Genomic DNA, 20089 nt, shown 5'->3' with positions numbered 1-20089 from the left:
CACGGCACTGCCTAGAAGAAACTAGAGAGGGATCTGCATGACTCACCGAGAAACAATCCTACACAGACAAGCCTGCATCTAATGGGGAGTAGTGCAGATAGATCAAGGTAAGGCACTTCTGCTGGCCACCTGCATAATGATATCCTGAATTTTCAAAGGTTGAAGAGGTTGTGATGGAGCAAATGAGAGTGATAATGACTTTGCTCTATGTCAGCTAAAACAGGAATATGTGAAAATATGAGGTAAGGTTGTAAAAATGAGCTTGTCGTGCATGCTCTTCAAACAATTGCTGGAACACCCACAGTGTGGCTCCTGGGGGGGAAGGCGGGAGAAATATATTTGCTTAGATTTTAAAGAGCTTTTTCATCTGTACGTGATATTCAGTTGTCACATTTTTTGAGGACTTGACCAATACTTTTCAACACAGACCTGTGAAGTGAATTGTGATTTTCTTAGGCTACCTAAGAATGACCACTAAGAGTGTATCCGTGGACATACACAATTGCACACACACACTTTCCTCAAAAAAACCCCATGCAGCTTTTTGCTGTTTTGTCTGGCCTGAAGTTCTCTGCCACATAACCCTGAAATGGGCTCCCTTGGCTAACGCAGGCAAGCAAGATCTTTTACTGGCTTCTCAGATTTCTTTTCCAGCACAGATAAATTAAATATACCACTTGGCTCAGCACAGATAAAAATTCACTAATGATGATTCATCTAGCATGCTGCGAAATGTAGAAAGATCGGCTTATTTAACCCTTTGTAGAGTAACACCCATTGTGATGAAAGTCCAACAGGCTGGGATGCAGTTTGTAGTAAGTCCATGTTGTTGCACCAGAATAATTTGAACTGGACCATCAGATCACTGTAACTAAGCACACTAAATTTTAAGTGAGAGATTTCTAACTTAATTGCTCAAAGTTTGCTGAGAGCAAAATTACGAGTGAAAGGTATTATATGCCATAATAAAGGGATTAAAATATGCAGGCTTACGGTGAATGCCAAAAAAAAAAAAAAGATGGCAGGGTGGTCTGACATAATTGAGCAGCAGAGAGCAAGATGCGTACCCCAGAGACACTGTAATTCTGGCTGGAGTGCCTTGCCGTTGTACTTTCCCCATGCCAATCACAATTGCATTTGGAGATCTGATATATTCGTTAAATCTACTTTTTTAAATTACGAGACAAAATCCGGCTGCTTGCAAAAATACGCAGTCAAAGGTAACTTAAAAAGCGGTTGCTTTAGTAGAAAATGGCTGTGACGCGAGCTTTCTGGAGGCCTCCGTTAAACGTGTCGTTCACAGCTCAAAGCACGTTGCTTTTGGCGCTCTTGGTTTACTTTTCATGCAATTCTTAGATGAAGAAAGGTTTCTTTACTTAGCACTTAGAGAATAACTGTCAACTTGACAGAAGGCCAAACCTGCTGGGAATCACTGTTGCACCAGATGAATGTGGGCTAGGCCACCAGCTGAGTGGAACTGACCACTTGGAGTTTTAAGATTTTCCATTTTATTGCAGGGTGATGGCAACATCACATCCTTATTTCAGTATACTTACAGGTATTTAAAAACTGATTTACTTTCTTGAGTTGCTCTTTCTTTTCTGTTACCCTTGACTCGTAACAACAGTATGTTAACTTCCTTCTGTGAAACACAGCATGACCAAATCGAAAGCCTGCCAATTAAAACCCACACTTGGTTTCACTTCTGTCAGCTTGAAAGATGATCATGAAATGTTAGCTATATTTAGATCTTCCAGTATCCATAGCATGAATCAGAGGAGGATTAATCCAAAATCCCAAGCTAATTAACACGTTTGTTCCCTATCAAATTCAACTCTCAAAAGGCCTTTTTTTCCCCAGGCAAGTATAAATACTGACGACGGTTTGGCTTTTCAAGAGTCTCTGCAGGTCAGGAGTAGGAACCTGATCTTTAGTTCCTGTGATGTAAGTAGTTACGCTTTCAATCGGACATGTAACAGTCTGTGCTTTTCTATCCGATAGGCTTGTCCTGTGTTTGCAAACAGATCTGGGCAAAACAAGACCAAGGTCTTGGAAAGGGGGGCACTGGTGTTAAAGCCAAAGTCCACGACAGGCAGTTGTCGATGGAAATCTGTTTTGAGGTGCTCCATCTCATCCTGTTAATCTATACACATTTAACTTAAAGAAATAGTTCCTGCAGGCAGACAAGGAAATACAATGCTTAAAGCAAACGAAGTGAGCCATTAAACTCTAGTTCAACAGGCATGGTGCCCCTTTTACAGGCTGGCTGCTTCTTGGCAGATGGAAATCTTCCAGGCTGTGAGAAGAGAAGGGCAAAAAAGAGAAACCCGGAAGGAAGAGAAGACATGCCCGCTGCCCCAGGGGACTGAACGTATTTAAAAAGGCATTTAAAACTCATACAAGTGCACTTGCTTTGCATGCCTTCCAAACCGCACAGATGTGGGCAGCACTGTATGTTTCTGTATTTACTAATTACGAATTAGTACACGACCGACGGACTGAGCTGGGGCGGGCTGATGCTATGCGTGCGAAAGCCGTGCAGTTACATTAGGCAGCGCCGTTTGAGCCTCTGAGGAAAGAGCGATGTAAGCAGCGCAGCGCTCGCCCATCGCGGAGGGGCCGGCGTTACCGGAGAGGCGGCCCTGCTGCGGCCGCGTCCCCCCGGCGGCGGCTCGGGGGCCGGCCGCGAGCCCGGGGCGGCTCGGGGGCGGCTCGGGGGCCGCTCCTCGCTCCTCCGCCGCCGCCTTTGTGCGGGAGCGGGGCGCGGCCTAACGGCCGGAGCGCGGGCCGGGCCCCGGCCCCGCCCGCCCCAGCCCAGCGGGCAGAGCCAGCGCAAACCCCCCGCGGCGGCCGCAGCCGGCGGAGCGAGGGAGGCGAGCGAGCCCCCAGCCCCGCCCAGCTGCCCGATGGGGGCCGTGGGTCGCCCGCCCGCCCGCCCGCCGTGCCCCCCGCAGCCGGGACCGGGCTGCCGGCCTTCCCCTGCCGAGGCGGGTGAGACTGCACCTGCCGCCGGGAAGGACCGGTCCCGGCGACCGCCCGCCGCGCCGCGCCGCCCATCCCGCTCCCCTCGCCGAAACGGGCGAGCGGAGGAAGAAGCATCCGAGCCCTGGCTCCCCGCCCCGCTCCCCGCGGCGGCCGGGAGCGCCCTCCCCTCCCTCACCCCCACCCCGGCCAGGCCGGGCCGTGAAGGAGCTGCCTCGGGGGGCTCGGTCCGGCGGGCCCTTACCTCCTTCCGCGCCCGGGCAGCCGGCGGCGGCGGGCAGCTGCGGCCCAGCGGTGCGAGAGCGGCGCCTGCCCCGACCCAGGCTGCCGCGGCGCCGGCCCCGCTGCCGCCCGCTGCCCGTTCCCCCGGCGCCGCCCCCCGGCCGCTGCCCGCCGGGCCAATGGGGCGGCGGCGGGGGCCGTCCCGCCGCAGCCCTGCCCCCCGCCGCCCCCAATGGCGGCCGCCCCGGCGGCCGAGCCTCCGCCCCGCCCCGCCCCGCCCCGCCCCGCCCGCCGCGCGCCCGGCCGTTGGCCGTGAGGGGCCCGGCGGGGGGCGGCGGCAGCCGGCGGCGAGCAGGGCGGGCCCTGAGGCGGCGCTTGCTCGTCGCCGTCCTCCCCCTCGCGGGGGCGAGGGACCGGAGGAGGAGGGAGGCCGGCATGGCCTTGGCCGAGGCGCTCCGCCGCCTTTCTCGCCCCGCGAAGCCGGGCTCGGAAAGCCCGACCGCAAGGACAGGCAGGCTGCCTCTGCAGCTGCGGCCCCTGGGCTTCTCAGGGGGCCTTTGGAAAAAGTTTGCGTTGTTAGGCAAAAAAAGGGCAACAGATTTAAAATGCAGCCGAGTGTGCTGCTCCGAGGCGGCTGCTTCTATGAAAAAACCCTCTCCTGCTGCCTCCTTCTCCTTTGACCCGTGTCCAAACGGGAGTTTAAAGAGCTCATTTGCATGGCGCTGTGCTACTGACACACTCGGTGGCCTTTGCCGCAATCTGGCCGATCGGACGACTCTAATTACAAAAGCCTTTGAAACGCACCCTCTCGCTGGCCTCACGCTGTCCACTGGAGACAAGAGTACTTGAAAATAGTAACCTGAAGAGAAAACTGCGAGCCGACGCAGTTTCTGTAGGAGCTTAAGGAGGTCACTGTCAAGTTTATCCCAGATATTCATGAGGTAATGAAGTTTTGGTTTGGTTTGGTTTGGTTTTTAAATTTCAAGAGCATTATCTCCCCTAACTTTTCTTTGCTATTGATTTCGATGTTACCTTATAAAAAGCCCTTTAAGACGTGATACTGGACCTGTAGGTTTACAGACTGACTGATGATTTCAATTTCCCAACTAGGGACCGCACAAAGGCACCAATATTTCAGGAAACCAAGTTCTTTGGTCTCCTGACTATGAGTACAGATTCTTGAAAACTTGGACCTTTGTATCTACATCTAGTGCTGTTATTAGGTGGCATCCTTAATCTGTCAAAGCTGCCATTAATATTTATCATCCGCTGCAATGTCATCTTTACTGTGTTCTGAACAAAGCTTGATGTCAGCTGTCTCCCTTCTGTATTCAGTAGGGGACAGCTAAGCAGTCCTCGTGCCCACCTCACCACATGCCTTGACTGCCAAATCCATCGGCTTCTGGCTTCCCAGCAACAGAAAAGCAGCAAGAAAACCCCTCAGAGCTCTCACTGTTCGAGCCTCTGTGTAGAAGAAGGGGTTAGGTAAGCATGGTAGTACCTACCAGATTGTTCTGGTTTCCAGATGTGTGGTGTCCCACCCAACATTTAGAATGAAATTTGACCCCATGAGTCTTTTGGGGATAGCAACGCTGTCATCTGTCACTGGAGGCTGTTCCCTGGTTCCCACTTGTCCTCAGTGAGACAAAGGAAAAACAATGCTCCGTGGAAACCAGTTCTCCTGGCATCCGGCAAAGAGCGGTAGTTCTCCTGAGCAGAAGCGATCCCTACAGAAGTGTATCCAGACTAGTGCAGTGATTTATCAAGAATGAAAACAGGACATTACCCTGTAAAACACGTATTGCTATTTACAGAGTGGTACCAGCAGGGGCTTCCCAGAAGTGTCAGGGACCTATATGATATTAGGCACAAGTGTTGAGAGGCAACTTCTGCCCTTGATAGTTTGCAGTGAAAGCCAGCACAGAAATTGTAAGTGTTTCAGGCTGAGCCTTGATGTGCAGTAGAACTGCTCTGGTATTTACAGGGTTTTGGAAGGTAAGTGGGAGGCAGCTGAAGGGGCTGCAGCAGGAATTTGCGGTGGCAGGAGAAAAGAGGCAGCAGGCACGAGAAGAGCTTTGTGAGAAGGCAGCAGGCTTGAAGACGAGGCCAGGGCAGAACAGCAAGGATCCGCAGGGGAATAGGTGGGGGCGGAGGGGATAGGCTACGGTGCAGCACTTGGTACTTTGAGGGGCCTCTGACAGCGCTCAGAGGACAGGAGGCAAAAAAATTCAGAAACAGGAAGGGCAGGAACTTGTACTATGCCACATTGGGTTTGGACTGCAAACAGTTATTTTGGACTTTCCCCTTGCATTTTTTTTCCATAAAGGATGAGTTAAGTTTTCTAGATTCCATCGCTCCTAATGAGGAATTTCTGCTCCTGCAAGATTATCTTTCTCACTATTTTCTGTCTTACTGCTTCTGGGTTTGCTTCTCCATCATGTTCCTGACATTCCTCTCCCTCACCACCTGTTCTGCTTTATTCTGTTCTCTTTTCCTTCACAATTTGCACATATTTTTCTGTGATTATTTCTCTCCTGCTATCTCTCTTCCCTTTTTTACTCACCCTTCTTTTCTGCGTGCTTCCATCTTTGGATTCTAAAAGCTTAATTGACTGTTTCATGTGACTGGAAAACAAACCAAACTACTGGGGGCAGGGGGAGGTTGGTTGCTGGCGTGCTAGCATGCTGTCCTGCCCAGCGCTGTACCTGCACACACAGCAGCTGCGATTCTTGGGTGGGTGGAAAAGAAATGCTCATTATCATCTCCATGTATTAGATCTCAGCTCAAGCTAGAAATGCAGAGCAAACTGATTCTCAACACCATGCTTTTTCTCACCAGCACGACGTGCTCTGCAATGCCTGACATTACAAGTGGGAGAACTTACTTTTTCACCATGCTTTCTGTCTTCGTAAGTGAAGAATTGTTCCCTATGGTGCACTCCTAGGTAATTATCTCTCTCTGCTTTCTAGGTTTGCTAGCAGACCAGAAGAGACCAGAAAACATCCCATGGCAGTGCTGAAGGGAAGTAGCCACCCTCTTAACACTGACCTTCAAATACTTGGCAACAGCTGTCATTGTTCATGGCACTTTTCAAAGGCAGCCCTTCAAAATCAGGTGAGCTAATGTGGGAAAGGCGTGCATGGCTGCTGTCAGACCCTCAGTGTGCTGAGAAGCTCCACAAGCTCCACCCCTGCCATGGGCTTTTGGCTGCCTGTGCTCGTGGCCAGCCCTGGCATGGCCCTGCTGGCAGCATGGACCTTGGTGCTGGGAAAGGAGCTGTGGGAAACCTCATTGGGGATCTCTGTCCCTTGGCTTGGAAGCCGAATTTAAGCTCAGGCCCTTGCCCAAACTATGCTGTAGGTATGCCGATGCCTGGCCGTGTACCTCGCTGATCCTGTGCTTCCCTGGCTGATGTCACTTCCTGGCTTGACCTCGAACCTGTTTTGTCTCTATTGTCAGCCTTGGTGGTCCTTGGACCATGGCTGAGCCCTGTTGCTGTCACCAGCTGGCCTGGCTCTCCTTGTTCGGGTGCCGTGGGGCTGTCAGTGAGGTCCCTGCCTGCCTCGCCGTCACCCTTCTCCCCAGCTTGCCTGCCCTGGTGGAGCAGCCGTGCTTCTCCTTGCTGACAAGGACTGCACACAGTCCGCAGGGTGTCAGTGAAAAGCAGCTTCCTTCTCCCAGGGAAACGCACTTTTTGGCACTCTTGCCAGGTATTACCCTTGCATAAATAATAATAGGGTTAACATCAAAACATGACTAAGAAAGCTAATAAGTGTTCTGGTTAGAAACAGATATAGAAAAGTGAAACCGTATTATTTTTGGCATTGTTCAAATGATGTGGAATGCCTAATTCTCAAACTCATGCTCTGTACTTTTATGGGTGATGTGACATCCCTTGTGTGCTTAGACTTTAGGATATGGTAGTCTTGTTTCCTCTGGTTATCTTACCCAACAAGTTTCTGTCTCATGTGGGACCCATGACTTACACAGAGCCAGAAGGCATTCTGAAACAGGATGGTTATGGTACAACTTGAGCAGATTCACAAGACCGCCCAGATCAAACTGCTGGCTCTAAACCAGTTCTCATTCGTAGGAAAGATGGGAGTCAGCTGCGCATCTGTTGCCACAGGACTCCTCTCAATTCAGATGACATGGCTTGCTTCTGTCCCTGTGAAGATGGAAAACAAACTCCTATATCTAACTACTGTATGCTTTCTGGGAAGGTCAGATCAAAAGCATGCCTAGAGGATTAGCTGTATTCATTAAAACAAAAGTCAGGTTTCTGTAGGTAGTGATCCCAGGTGTGGTGGGTTAACCTTGGCTGGCCGCCAGGTGCCCACCAAGCCGCTCTATCACTCCCCCTCCTCAGTGAGCAGTGCCAGCACTGCTCAGCAGTAGCCAAAACACTGGTGTGTTTTCAACACCACTCTAGCTACAAACGCAAAGCACAGCACTATGAGGGCTACTGTGGGGAAAGTTAACTACCTCCCAGCCAGACCCAGTACACCAGGTTTTCTGAAAATAAAAAAAAATTGTTGTTTTGTTTATCCTGAAACTTTAAATGGCTTTTGAGTATTCACACAGTTTATTTGGAAACAGAAAAAAGGTTTTTGCTGAGTTTTTTGTGCTTCTCCCTAGTGAAGAATCTGTCCTCTTAAATGCAGGAAAAAATGAGTTAGAACAGAATGTTCCTAGCCCTTCGCATTGTGCCTTTGGCATTCTCCATGTACAGTATTTTAGCTGTGCAAATTGAATTTGTCCTTGAACTTGAACCATTGTGAAGTATGGTAAGTTAGAAGCTGTGATACTTCAAAACAGTAGGATGTCAGACATGGTAACTTTGTATTAGAAATACGTCGTTGAAAAATCTGATCTCTGGAATGGCCGCGCAGTAGCACAGCTGATTTTGTTTCAGTGACGTGACTTCAGTTTTACAAAGATAATATCTCAGATCAGAATTCAGTTGTCTGTCTGCTGAGAGGAACCACAAGCCTATTTCTATTTTAACGATTAAAGAATATTCCTAATGACCTTTGAAGAGCTGTTGTAATTTGTAATTATTCTGGCTTTTGAATATGTGGCAAATAATTTAAAGCAGGCTTTTAAGTGGTTTCCTTAGCAACCACTCTTCATTAGAGATCGATGCATGCTATGAAGTATCATGCTGTGTTCGGATCAGCTTTGCAATATTAAAGACACTTGTTTAAAACACTGCCAGGTCATGCACAGTTCCTTGCTATCCAACAGCCCTGGCGCAGAGAGGGAAGCTCGCCGCCTGCCAGACTTTTTTCCAGACGTACAAGGACACACCTCTTGGTGCTGAGCTAGCATAGGCGCCCTGATGGGTGGAGGAGCTGGCCCCGCTCACCATTGGCTGCTCTCTCATCCAGCGACTGTGAGGAATGGGGGTTTTTATTTCTCATTCATCTACCTCGCTGCCCCTCGCCCCAAGAAAATGCTAGTGACTTGTGCTTCCCTTAAAAAGAAGTATCAAGCACAGCTCTTAACTGAGCACAGCTCATATTCTTTTTTTTTTTTGTCTTTTATCTCAAGTGTCTGGAGCAGCAGATAATTTATCCTTTGATCCCATATTCAGTGTTTATGATCAACACAAATGTAAAGCCATTAGCAGGGTTAATGGTGGAGAATCCGGGAGGTGTCATTAATATAATGAAGCACCTCTTCTGCTCTCCTCCAAAGCTTTACAGTTATTTATTTATTCTGATTTGGATTGCCTTCCCTATTTGCTATGGACATCTGGGATTTAAGGCAGCTTTAGCAGAACTGACCTGAGAATCTTAAGGAAAACAAATGCTGCTCAGGGAAAATGTGTCTAACAGTGGTTCTAATGGAGGGCATTCGCCTAGTGTTTGTCGTCAGCCCTGTGAGAGCCTGATCGGATGTCCCAGCAGCGCTGCGGTCTCTGGGGGCAGACTTCTCTCTGTTTCTGGCTGGAAGGTCAGAGCTCGTTCCTGCTGCCATAGAGTAAGAAGGAGTAGGAGTAATTTTCTCCTGATGCCTTCTCGCTTTGTGCCTTTGTTACCTTGGGATTTGGTTGCTGCAAAGCCTCTACGTGAGGCTTCTCTCTAAACCCGTTCAGAAGCACAGAGGCAGACCTAGCGTAGCATGTGATAGCTGCCCGCCGTGCCCTCAGCACGTACAGTGCTGAGTACGGTGAGTTCTTTCACTCTACTCTGGCACCTAGGAGTTCTGAGTTTCTGTGTGCGGTTGGAAATGCCAAGTCCTGTTGATAGACTCCTAAGTGAATTAATCAGGGTGTTGCTTTGAGAGACAGGCAGCTTCTCTGGCTTCTGTGCTGGAGCTAAAATTGGAGCAGGTATTCAAGAGGGAAGCACAGGGACTGCCAGTGCCCCTATCTCTGACAGTCACTGCATTGTTGGTCTGAAATAGCCCATGGCTGTTGACCTTCAGAGCCGGGCTGTGGTGGCCTTTTTCGAGTGACTTGGAAAATAGGGTGGTAAAGTGAGGTAATCCCTGACAAGCATACTTTAAGAGTAAGAGTATTCTGATATTTGTGTTTCTTTAGGTAAGCCTGCTCTGCAGGATTATCTTCGTGCTTGGCCATGCTTTTCTTTCTGTAACTGTCAAGAGAAAGGCTTTTCTAGAACTTAGAAAAAGGAAGTGCTTTTCGACAGTGGTTGCTACTTTGTGTTCGTGGTTTTGAAGGCAGAAATCAGCAGAAATTTCTGAAGGTAGAAATCATGCGGAAGTCAGCTCATGCATGACCTAGTCTGTGGCATTATTGTACTTAATAGCACTTTTTATTTCCTGTTGATGCTGTACTCATCTTTGCTTAGTTGTTGTTAATACAACCACTGCCTGCTATTATGGCAAGGGTTACTACTTCATCCTAAGAGCAAATAGGAATAGGATGCTAGGCACTCAGCATTATAAATCCATGCCTTTTCTGTAAGACAAAAACTGAGGCAATATTCAAGTTGAAATACGTGTTTGTAAAAAACCAAAAAGCACAGGGTCCGCATGCAAAATGAAATCCTGTAGCATCATTTTGTAATGTAGATGATTTAATGAAATCTTGTGTTTACAAGTGAACCCGCCAGCTTATAGAGTCTGACCCAAAGCATACAGAAACTTCTGAGAATCCTCGTGTTGACTTAGCGTGGACTGCATTGGGTTCACAGGAAGATGGATGTGTTCAAAATCATGCCCAGCATTGAACGAAAGCTTCAGCAGTGTGTAATCTTTGGTTTCGGCATGAGAGCGTCACCTTGAAATCGTCACCTTGAAATACCGTGTGTAAGCAACATACCGCTGCATTCAATGTGCAATCTTTGCCTACTTTGCCATCTACCTTCTGTGTGGGCCCATTACAGTCAGCGGGAATCAGTGGTGTAGTTGCTGTGATTCTGCACTTGCAGGGTATCTGCTGCTGGCATCTTCTGCCATTTTTGGTTATTTTAAAACTCAGTTCAGTTTAGCGCACGAATCGGATGATTATCCCTGGGGGACAGGGTGGATGGTAGGGACAAACAGACGGATGCACATGGAGTATGGATGCTAAGAACAACCAGAACTGACTCTACTGCTGAGAGAATATTTATGGGGAATTGGACTTTTTACTGATTAAGGTAAGATGCATAAACTGGTTATTTTGTCAGTCCAGTTGCAATGACGAGCTCTTTTTCTAGGATATCAGAGGTGTGAAGCATTAACTTAAAGCTCTTTCAGTGAGATGACCCAAGCCTGTGGCTGAGTCCTCTCTTTACTTCACAGTCATGGCTTCATCTCCACTTCTTATCTGCAAAGTGGGGGCAAGAAGGCTTCTCAGCATCAGTGGGAGTGTTGTGAGGGTGATCACAGAGGCAGTTGTGATGAGTTCAGCAGAGGCTGGACTAGCTCCTGGGCTAGCTGTCGAGGGAGGGTACTGGTCCACGAGCAGTGTAAGGCTGAGCAGCCAGCTCGTTACTGCATTGCACCCACAGCTGCCCTCTGTTTGGGCTGCCTGGAACACCAACATTTGTGCTGATCCTTCCCTGGAGCCCACTGACACAAAACTGTCCCAGCCTTCTCCAGCTGCAGCCAGGCAGACAACCCTTTCCTTTTAGAAAGGCGTAGTGTCGCATGGAAAAAACTGACAAAAAGGAGCTGCTTTCATCCTGATCGATGACAGTGAGCAGGCGTTAGCTTGGGATTTATTCTGAGTGGCCCTCTGTGCAGTGCTGAAGACAATGGTCTTCCAGGTCTTCAAGGTGCTACGGTAATTGTGGTAGTAAGTAACAATGATTGTTTATGGGCAAATAAATTCCTGAAAATGTTTTGAAGCTGGAAGGATTTGCTGATGGCTAGGCCAAGTCATCAAGCCCCATGCAGTTAGTTACTTTTCTATGGAAACATTTCACCATTTTCAGAAGATCAGTTTCATCTTCAAAAATGCATCTTCAGCTTCAGGTTCAAATCCCCCACTGATGCAAGAGAGCACACAGCTCAGCTGAAATCCACAGAACTCCATCCCCTTACCTCAGTGGTAAATTAATCCTGCTTCTGCCTTTTCACCTAAACTCTTCAGCATGAAGAAACAAATCATATTGTTACCATTTGAAGGAAAAGGCCTGTTTAGTTTTCAGGGCAACACAACACAGGGAGAGGAAAGAGATAATATTTGCGTTTAGCTTCATTCAAGGAGTGGAGGGGCCATGGTTGCACTGGTAAAATGTCATGCTGTGCCTACTCCACTTGCATCTATTCACCTGAGCAGGATTAGCTATCTATCTAGGACAATATTTAGGAATATTGTTTTAATATTTTCAAGACCAAATGGAGGGTAATTCAGAAGCCAGTTTTGAAAAAAGTTGCACATACGATAGTAAGTATTAATGAAAACAAAAACGAAGATGGCTCCTTAATTCTTGGCTCTACTGTGACAAGAGGTGGCAGAGCTTACCTGTTTTTCACATCTAGCTAAAGGAATGCTAATTTCAAGGAGGTAAGCACATCCTGATTCAGTCTGTCACCTATCGTATTCTAAATCTGGGCAAGCCTGGCCCAGATGTAGTCCTGGGTGAATACCGAAATGCCAGAGGTTATTCGATCCGTTACGAAAACCTGGGGAAACAGAAGTGCTCCCTTGCGGGTTCTCACAGGTCCTAACCCCAAGCGCCTTGGGTCTCTGCTCCTGCAGACCCTTGTGAGCTGTTCAGCCCATTCTGTCTTCACTTTCCGGGTGAGTAATTTTGTGCAGTTGCATCTGCACATGATTGTGTTCTCTCTCTCATTTGGGGTTTCAGGTTGCCCCCAGCCTGTATTTAAGATCTCATCTTCTTCTACACCACCGTGAAACAACCGTTTTTCTAATATGGCTTGATCCACATATTGAAATAAGCAAAAACATGTTTTATGCTTGGTGCCACAAATAAGAAAATGCATGAATGGGTTGGCCCACATTCAGGTAGGATCTTGGAGAGGTGCAGGACGTATGGAAGTGCAACCATTCTCTAGCAAAACACAGTACTGCCAGGCATATCCACTGTATCTTGCTCAACTGTAAGTATAGTGCTTTTATTTAGCACTTGAGTCCACAAGCCATGATGCTTCTTCAATAATGTACTTCAATGGGGAATTAATGACTCTCAGTACCTCCTGTTTTTTTCCAGAACATTCTTTTTTTGGGGGGGGGATGGGGGAAGTTGTCTCATAGCAATAAAATCAATGGGAATTTTCTTATTGAAACCAGTAAAGTTTTTACTGTAGAACAGAACCAGCCAAGATGCTCCATGAAAGTACATTTAACTTTTATTGAATCTTCCCCTTTCTAGCCTCATTTCCTTCCTCCCTGTGATCATCGTGCTCCGGCTGCGGTTGGACAGAGTTCCCTCTTGCACAGAGCAGAGTGTGCCGCGGTTGCGCCCTGCCATCACCACCACTGTTTGAGGATTTACAAGGTCTGTTTTTAAATGCCCTTGCAACAAACAGTAACATGCGCACACGCTGCTTCTGTCTTAACAGCTGTCAATCCTAAATCACAGTGTGAACAGTGAATGAGATGCTGCTTTAGGTCCGGCCTGAAACTGCAGAGCCGGAGCAGAGGATCCTTTCTGCGTGCTGCAGCGTCCCTAAGCAGACTCTGGGCAGCTGAGAAGGAGACCCGGCCGTTCCCCAAGACATCTCTGCAGGGACTGGTAACCAGTACTTGAGGCACACAGGAGACACGGACCCTGGCTCTTCATTTCAGGGGAGCCAAGACCAGAAGACCAGCTGTTACATTAATAACCTATTCAAGGTAAGTTGAGTTGTCTGCTGTTTCTGCAAGATTTATACCTCCTCTGCAGGCGCCTCTTGGCTCTTTTTGCTTGGCCTCTGCGCTGTCTGAGGCCTCCACTTACCGCAGCAGTCACAATGTGCCTGTTTCTGAATTCAGTGTATTACTGTGTGACCCTTTGGAAAAGCAGCACTTTTAGACTGTCGTTTAACTAACTCATTTTAAATGGCATGTTATTAACTGTTGCTTATCACTTGTTGACCACATAGGAACACTTGACCTTTGCACAAACTACATTCAAAATATTTGACAAAGCCATACAAAATATTATCCTTATTTCTTACTGGAATTTCTAAAACATCTTGCTAGAAACAACAAAAGGGAGATGGAAATTAACAGGACTCCAGCGTGACCTGCACAGTAAAATGTCGCTTAATGCAGACAGTATGATACCATCTTCTTTCAGTGAATGCTTTGATGTCGTAAGGCTGGAATAAAGAAAAGGCAGAGTGCCCAGTACAACACAATATACATCAGCGGCAGCAAATTTAATTTGTTTGTCTCAAAGGGCAAGGTAATGCACTTAAGTAATTCTGTAGTGCAGCACAGCTGAATTTCACAGACCTCAGTCTATGACAGCAAGAAATCAAGACATGAGACACGTGTTGCAGATGGCCCAGCTCCTTGCTGGGCACTCTCCCAACATGTGTAAATCAGGGACGGGGGGGTATCAGTTGCAGGTGGACAATCCAGCTGGCAGGACAGACCTTCAGATGCTTTGAAGGCAAATGCAATGAGTAGCTGTAACACAGCTGATCGATAGCTTTATGTCTGTGCATACATCTACGTAATAATATGAAATGGATTCAAACGAGTATAATATCCAACCAATGAAAGCACAGGCAGCTTCCACAAATGTTCACAATATTATTTTCAAGATTTTAAGACTCATCCATATACCTGAATTCAATTTCTGACTTACTCTCTGACAAATGTAAAAGAGCATATTCCAGAAAGATCCAATGTTCGTAAACTGTAGAAAAGAAACAGGGAAACATAACCTCTAGCAATGTTTTATGATGATGATTTGTAAGCTGGCATTTTGATTTATACCTTGATAGAGATTTAATTGCCCAACACCAAGAAAACCTGTCTGTCATGCTGTGCAGGTGTTTATCTGGAATGACTAGATTGCTGTGGAGATTTTCAGGTAACTTACCCATTTGGTTTTATTTGCAGGCTTGATGGGTGAAGATGTTGCCTTTCGGTTCTCACATTGTGTCTCTTCTCAGGTGCTAAAGGAGAGTAGGTTTGGTTAGGACGTTGCGGTTAGGGGACCTCCTTGCACCTTCTTCTCAAGAATTGGTGCCTTTCTTAGAACTAGGCATAGAATTACAAATGCAGGACCATGGCTTTTCATTACGTGCCTCCCTACCTGTTCAAGAAGTGCTCCCTGGCCGGTCTGAAGGGTGCTCCAGTCATTGGCACTTCACCAAAACGAGACTGCCAGGTTTACGTGCAGTCTGAGGGCAAAGCAGCGCTATGGCCACCTACTTCACACCTTTGGAGAACACCAGCTCGCCGCCCACCTCTTTAAAATGCGCTGCAACCAAAATGGCAGTTTATGGGAAGTATTTTATGGGAAGACTGTTTAAGACAAAAGTGCCTTGACAGGGAAGAAAGCAAAAACCACCCAAAGGCCAGGCTAAGGGATGTCTGAGTATTTGCAGCTTGTACACACCTTGGGCAACAGCAAAAGCTGGGGGTGAGATGGCAGATGGGCTGCAAAGTTATTCTAATGCCCTCTCCCTGAATCATCACATGGGCAACAATCTGTCTCCCCACAGACCTATCCTCCCTTGTGCCCTTGTCTGTACAGGGGAGTCATCACCTGCTCCGTTGGAAACACAATATTTTTGTAAATGCATTACTCACTGACAAAATTACTTTGTGTCTTGCTGCTAGTCATCAGGACCAGCTCTGAAAACAGCAGTTCTTCTAAGATGTGTGTCCGCTCATCTGCCTTCCTCATTCCCAGTGAGGATCCAAAGGGCACATTAAATATAACCTTGGGCTCTGGTACAGAAATAAATCATGTAACATGACCTGCATGTCAGTTAAATAAGTCGCATTGCAATTTCTATTGCACTGATTTGTATTAGAAAGTATTTTCCTTTTATTGAAAAGACTCTGTGAATGCAAACTCCACAAAGAAAAGCAGCACAAAGTACGAGTACCGACCAAGTCCTGCTGAGACTTTCTGCAGCCTATGGGTGACAGATGACATCTTTGCTGTTGTGTCCTGTGCCTCGCCAGGGCTGTGGTTTCCCCACCCCCAGCAGCTCTCATAGGGATCGGCTGTACAGTGCCACAGGAGCCAACAGCTGTAAAAGCCATTTTTAAATTTCCAGCTCCAGTTTGGCCTCTGAGGGAAACCCCCAGGGTGGTGCTAGAGTAGTGCTGCCTGCAGGCAGGAGTAGTTCAGGTATCTGGATTCCCCGGATATCCCACTCTCAGACAACTCTGCCTCAGCAAAACCTGTGCTTCAGGTCCCCATCTGTGCAAGGGCAATCATCAGACTTTGCTACCGTCCTAAGCAAGGCGGCTCCATCAGAGACTGTAAGAAGCAGAGGTATTCCTGTCCCCCAGGGCACCCAAATACAGTAGGCAGGCTGCTTCAGGTTGCCCGGCCTGGGATGCGCTCAAGCCTGTACTACAGGGATAGACAAAGTCAGGTAGCAGAACACTTGAGGTCAGCTCAAGGCTTGCTGAAAACTCCTGGGCGAGCCAAGTCCAAAGGGACCCCTCAGAGAGCAGTGTACAGACCCAAGAGAGTCAGAGACTGCCCGCTCACTCTTCCCTGTGTGAGTTGATTTTTTTGAGGCACTCAAACATGTTTTTACTTCCTTGGGTTTTCTGTGCAAGGGGAAGATGTCCAGCGTTCACTGACACTGCTGGCTGCTGCTTCACTGAACTGGGATTCATTTCGTGATCACTTTTGCCAGCCTGGGGAGAAGCGGTATTGTGCATTGACCTGCTCCTGCTGCTTTTCAGGTGCAGCAGAAGCATCCCTGATGTTCAGCAGCAGTGCTTTTTGGTGGCACCAGAGCCTTGGACCACTGTCTGGGTAAGCGCCAGCCCAGTCAGGGAGTCACTTGCCTTTGGGTTTGGGTTCTTATAGAAGATGATTACTTGTCTAGTGCTCAAAAATTAGATTCTTCTCTGGGATATTTTGATGTAAATGTCTGACTTCATAGAAGTCCAGTATTGTTCTCCTCCTTCAGAGCAGCTGGAGGTGGTGCAAGTCCTTCCCGAGGGAGTCAAACCATGATTTCTCTTCAGCATAGTTGCCCGCTGCAAAACCACAAGGAGGGGAAGTCTGTAATTTGCGGTATTTCTGCTCCATCTCTTAAAGAAGGAATTACTCAAACTCATTAAGAAATGTTACAGAGGTAAAACTATCTAGCTCATAGGCCCTTTCATTTCCTACTCTAATAACTTGGACTCTTTTTTTTTTTAAAAAGCTGCCACCACTAGGCGATCACTTGCGAATTTTTGCATTTTCATGGAACATGCATATCAAAAGCCCAGCTGACAATGATTTCCATCAAAACATTTGAAATAAAATCCTGGCTTTGCTACCAAAAACTAGCATTTTTTTGGTGTTCTATAAAAATCCCAAATGTTTAAAGAGTCACAGAATCCATGATTCCTGTAACAAACCCTAGGTACTGCTAATCATAGCAGTAATGAGCTTTTAATACTAAAATCTCTCTGGCAGACAGGCTGGGAAGGAAGGGGCACGTTACCTGCGTGTACTGAGATGGTGCATTGTATTACATGGTCCCCAGCTTTTCACTTGTTTTTTTTGTTTCACAACTTAAAGATGCGTGGCAGCTTTTCTCTGCCTCTTCACAGGGAAACTGGATGTCTTTTTCGAAGAGGCATTTTAATCGGATGCAAATTATTGGACTCACTACAGGGGGCAAATAGTTCAAACCTGTGGCCTGTAGCATGCATGATTTTTGGGTCCATGTGGAACAACCCATGTATAGCCGGAGAGGGAGCCTGCTTCCTAGCCCAACAGTGGCGTCAGTTGAACTGCAACTCAGTAGCAAAGGAAGAAAAACAGCACTCGCAGCACTCGCCATGCTCTTAGCCCTTATGCCAGGTAGGAAACTTACTCCTGGTCTGTGTGTCTTGCTGTGTTTTCAGTGTGAGGTTGCATGCCCTGCATTAAGCCAAATGAGCAGCTCAGTGCTGTGCCATGCCCCCCACGGAGAAACGTACTGCTTTCTGGCTAGAGATGCAAACTACTGTGCTGGCAGTGGCACGCTGATGTTGAGTTGAGCAGGGCTTTCAGCATTATAAGCCCTCGCTGGGCAAATAAACATCAGTTGAGCCACCTATGAAGTGGGGTTGACTGTTTGGGCATTTCTGTACTGCATGGGCTCTGGACTTGCGGGCCAGCAGCCCGGAGCTTCCCTGACAGAGCCTCTGAGACTGATGTAGGCTGGTGGCACATGGTCATGAAACAGACCTGCTGAGAAAGGGGAGGGTTGCGCACCGGCTGGTGGTTGCTGACCGGATCGCTCATCCTGGAGAAAACAGTCCAGGAGAAAGCCATGCCAACGCCATCACACCTCCACATGAACGTCTCCATACGCGTGGACAGGGCTAGGTCTTCATTTTGAGACTAAAAAGATTTCCTGGCCTGAAGAAATGAGGCGTTTCACTCCATACAGATGTGCTGAGATGCACTGCTAGGGGCCATTAATACACACCTACCAGCCATTTTTATTTTAAGAATAGCAAGTAGTACCGGTACCTACCACCTGTAGTTATTTTCCATCTTTTTTTTATGGATTAGGTTGAAAAAGGTCTCCTTCTCTGGACTGCAGGCCCAAAGCTATCCTCACAGGCGCGAGGAGGCTGGAATACCCTGCCAACCCCTGCAGGTGTATGTTTGACCCAGAAGCACAGATCCCTGTACCGTACCCAGTACTAGCAAGTACCGGTCTAAGGACAGGCGAGTGCAAGATGCTGCCTGGGAAGAAGCTACTTGAAGGTCAGCTGCTGCACGGTGACCTCTGCGTGCAGGCGTTCTGGTCTACGGGAGGCACGCGTAGGGTCTGCATCCCAACACAGCTGGCTCACGAAGAGAAAGCTGCGGTAAGCCCAAAAAAGTTGCTTGGATGGCACAGCTTGTGCTGCCCGCTTTGTGGAAGAAAGGTGGAGAACAAAACTCCCCAGCGAGTAAAGTAACAGGGCAGAAACAACGCTCCAGTGCTCCTGCAGCGTTGTGGTGTGCTTCTGTACCAAGCAGCAGTTTATAAAGCACTTCATGATACTAGAAGAAACTGGAATTTTTCAATGCCTTAGATGGGAAAGGGACTAAGACCGTAATAGTAAGTTGATTTAAATATCTCAGAGTAATTACCACGTAAGAAAGGCCTTCAGCACCGTAACACTTGTCTGCCTTGCTTAGGTATTCTGAAGGAAAAAAGAAACAGCTGAGAGGCTGCTTTTCTGCAGTGCCTCCCCAGTACACCAGAGCAAGCTTTCTCAGTCACTTGTGAACGCGGGACGAAAAGCAGCATCGTTCTTTCCCAGAGACCAGGCCGTATTCGCTCCCCTGAACGCTCTCCAGCAACGCCACCCGTAGCGTACCCGAGCTGCGTGACCGCTGTGAAGCCCCTGCGAGGCACTTCACTCCCTTCGCCTGCTGCCGCGGCCCCGGGCTCCGGGAAGTCTGTCCTGCCCCGGGGAGGTGACGAAACGGCACCAACTGACGTGTCACGTCCCGTGGCGGGGCGCGGGAACGGGCGCCAGGCGTCAGCGCTCATCCGTACCGCGCTCCCCCGGGCAGGGTTAGCGCGGGACAGGCGAGAGGCCGGTGCCGTTTGAGTTGTCGCCGATAACGACCAGGTCCTGACAGCCGCCCCCTGATGGAGCGCGGGAACGGGCGGCCCCTGCACCTGGAGCGTCCCGCCGGGGGGCCGCTGCCGAGCTCCGGGGCCGGGGCGGGGGGGGGCGCTGGGTCCGGTAGCGGCGCCGCACGATCGACCGGCGGGGGCCGCCGCGGAGGCGCGGGGCGGGCTGGGTCCCGCGGCATGGCGGGAGCCGCAGTCCTGGGCCGCGGAGCTGCGGGCGGCGGTGCCGGGCGGTGCGGCTGGCCGGCACCTGGCCGCCGGGTGGCCCTGGTGGTCTCGGTGCGGCTCCGTTCCCGGTGCCGGGCGATTCCCCGCGCGCCTCCCGCTGCGCCCCCGCCCCGAAAAGCGGCGCGGCCGCGCCCCACAGCGCGTGCGCAGCGGCGCCACAGCGCGTCCGGTGCCGCGCATGCGCGGAGGCGGCGCCGCGCCTCAGGTTGCCGTCCGCCGGTACCGGCAGCGCGGTGCGGCCGTGCCCGCCGGGCCACGCCGCCGCCCTCGTTGCGGCCGCCCGGTAAGGACACGCCGCCGCCGCCCCACGTGGGCGGTGTCGGGGGCTGCCCGCGGCCGGCCCTCGGCGTGCGGAGCGCGGAACGGCAGCGCCGGTGCCGCCCCCGGGCGAGCAGCGCCCGCCGGCGGCTCGCGGCTGCCGCCGCCGCCTGGTGGCCGAGGCGCGGCGCTGCAGCGCCCGCCCCGCGCAGGGGCCGGGCCGCGCCGC

This window comes from Platalea leucorodia (assembly GCF_965183815.1).
Source record: "Platalea leucorodia genome assembly, chromosome: 6".
Taxonomy (NCBI): domain Eukaryota; kingdom Metazoa; phylum Chordata; class Aves; order Pelecaniformes; family Threskiornithidae; genus Platalea; species Platalea leucorodia.
Note: the sequence above shows the minus strand (reverse complement) of the source record.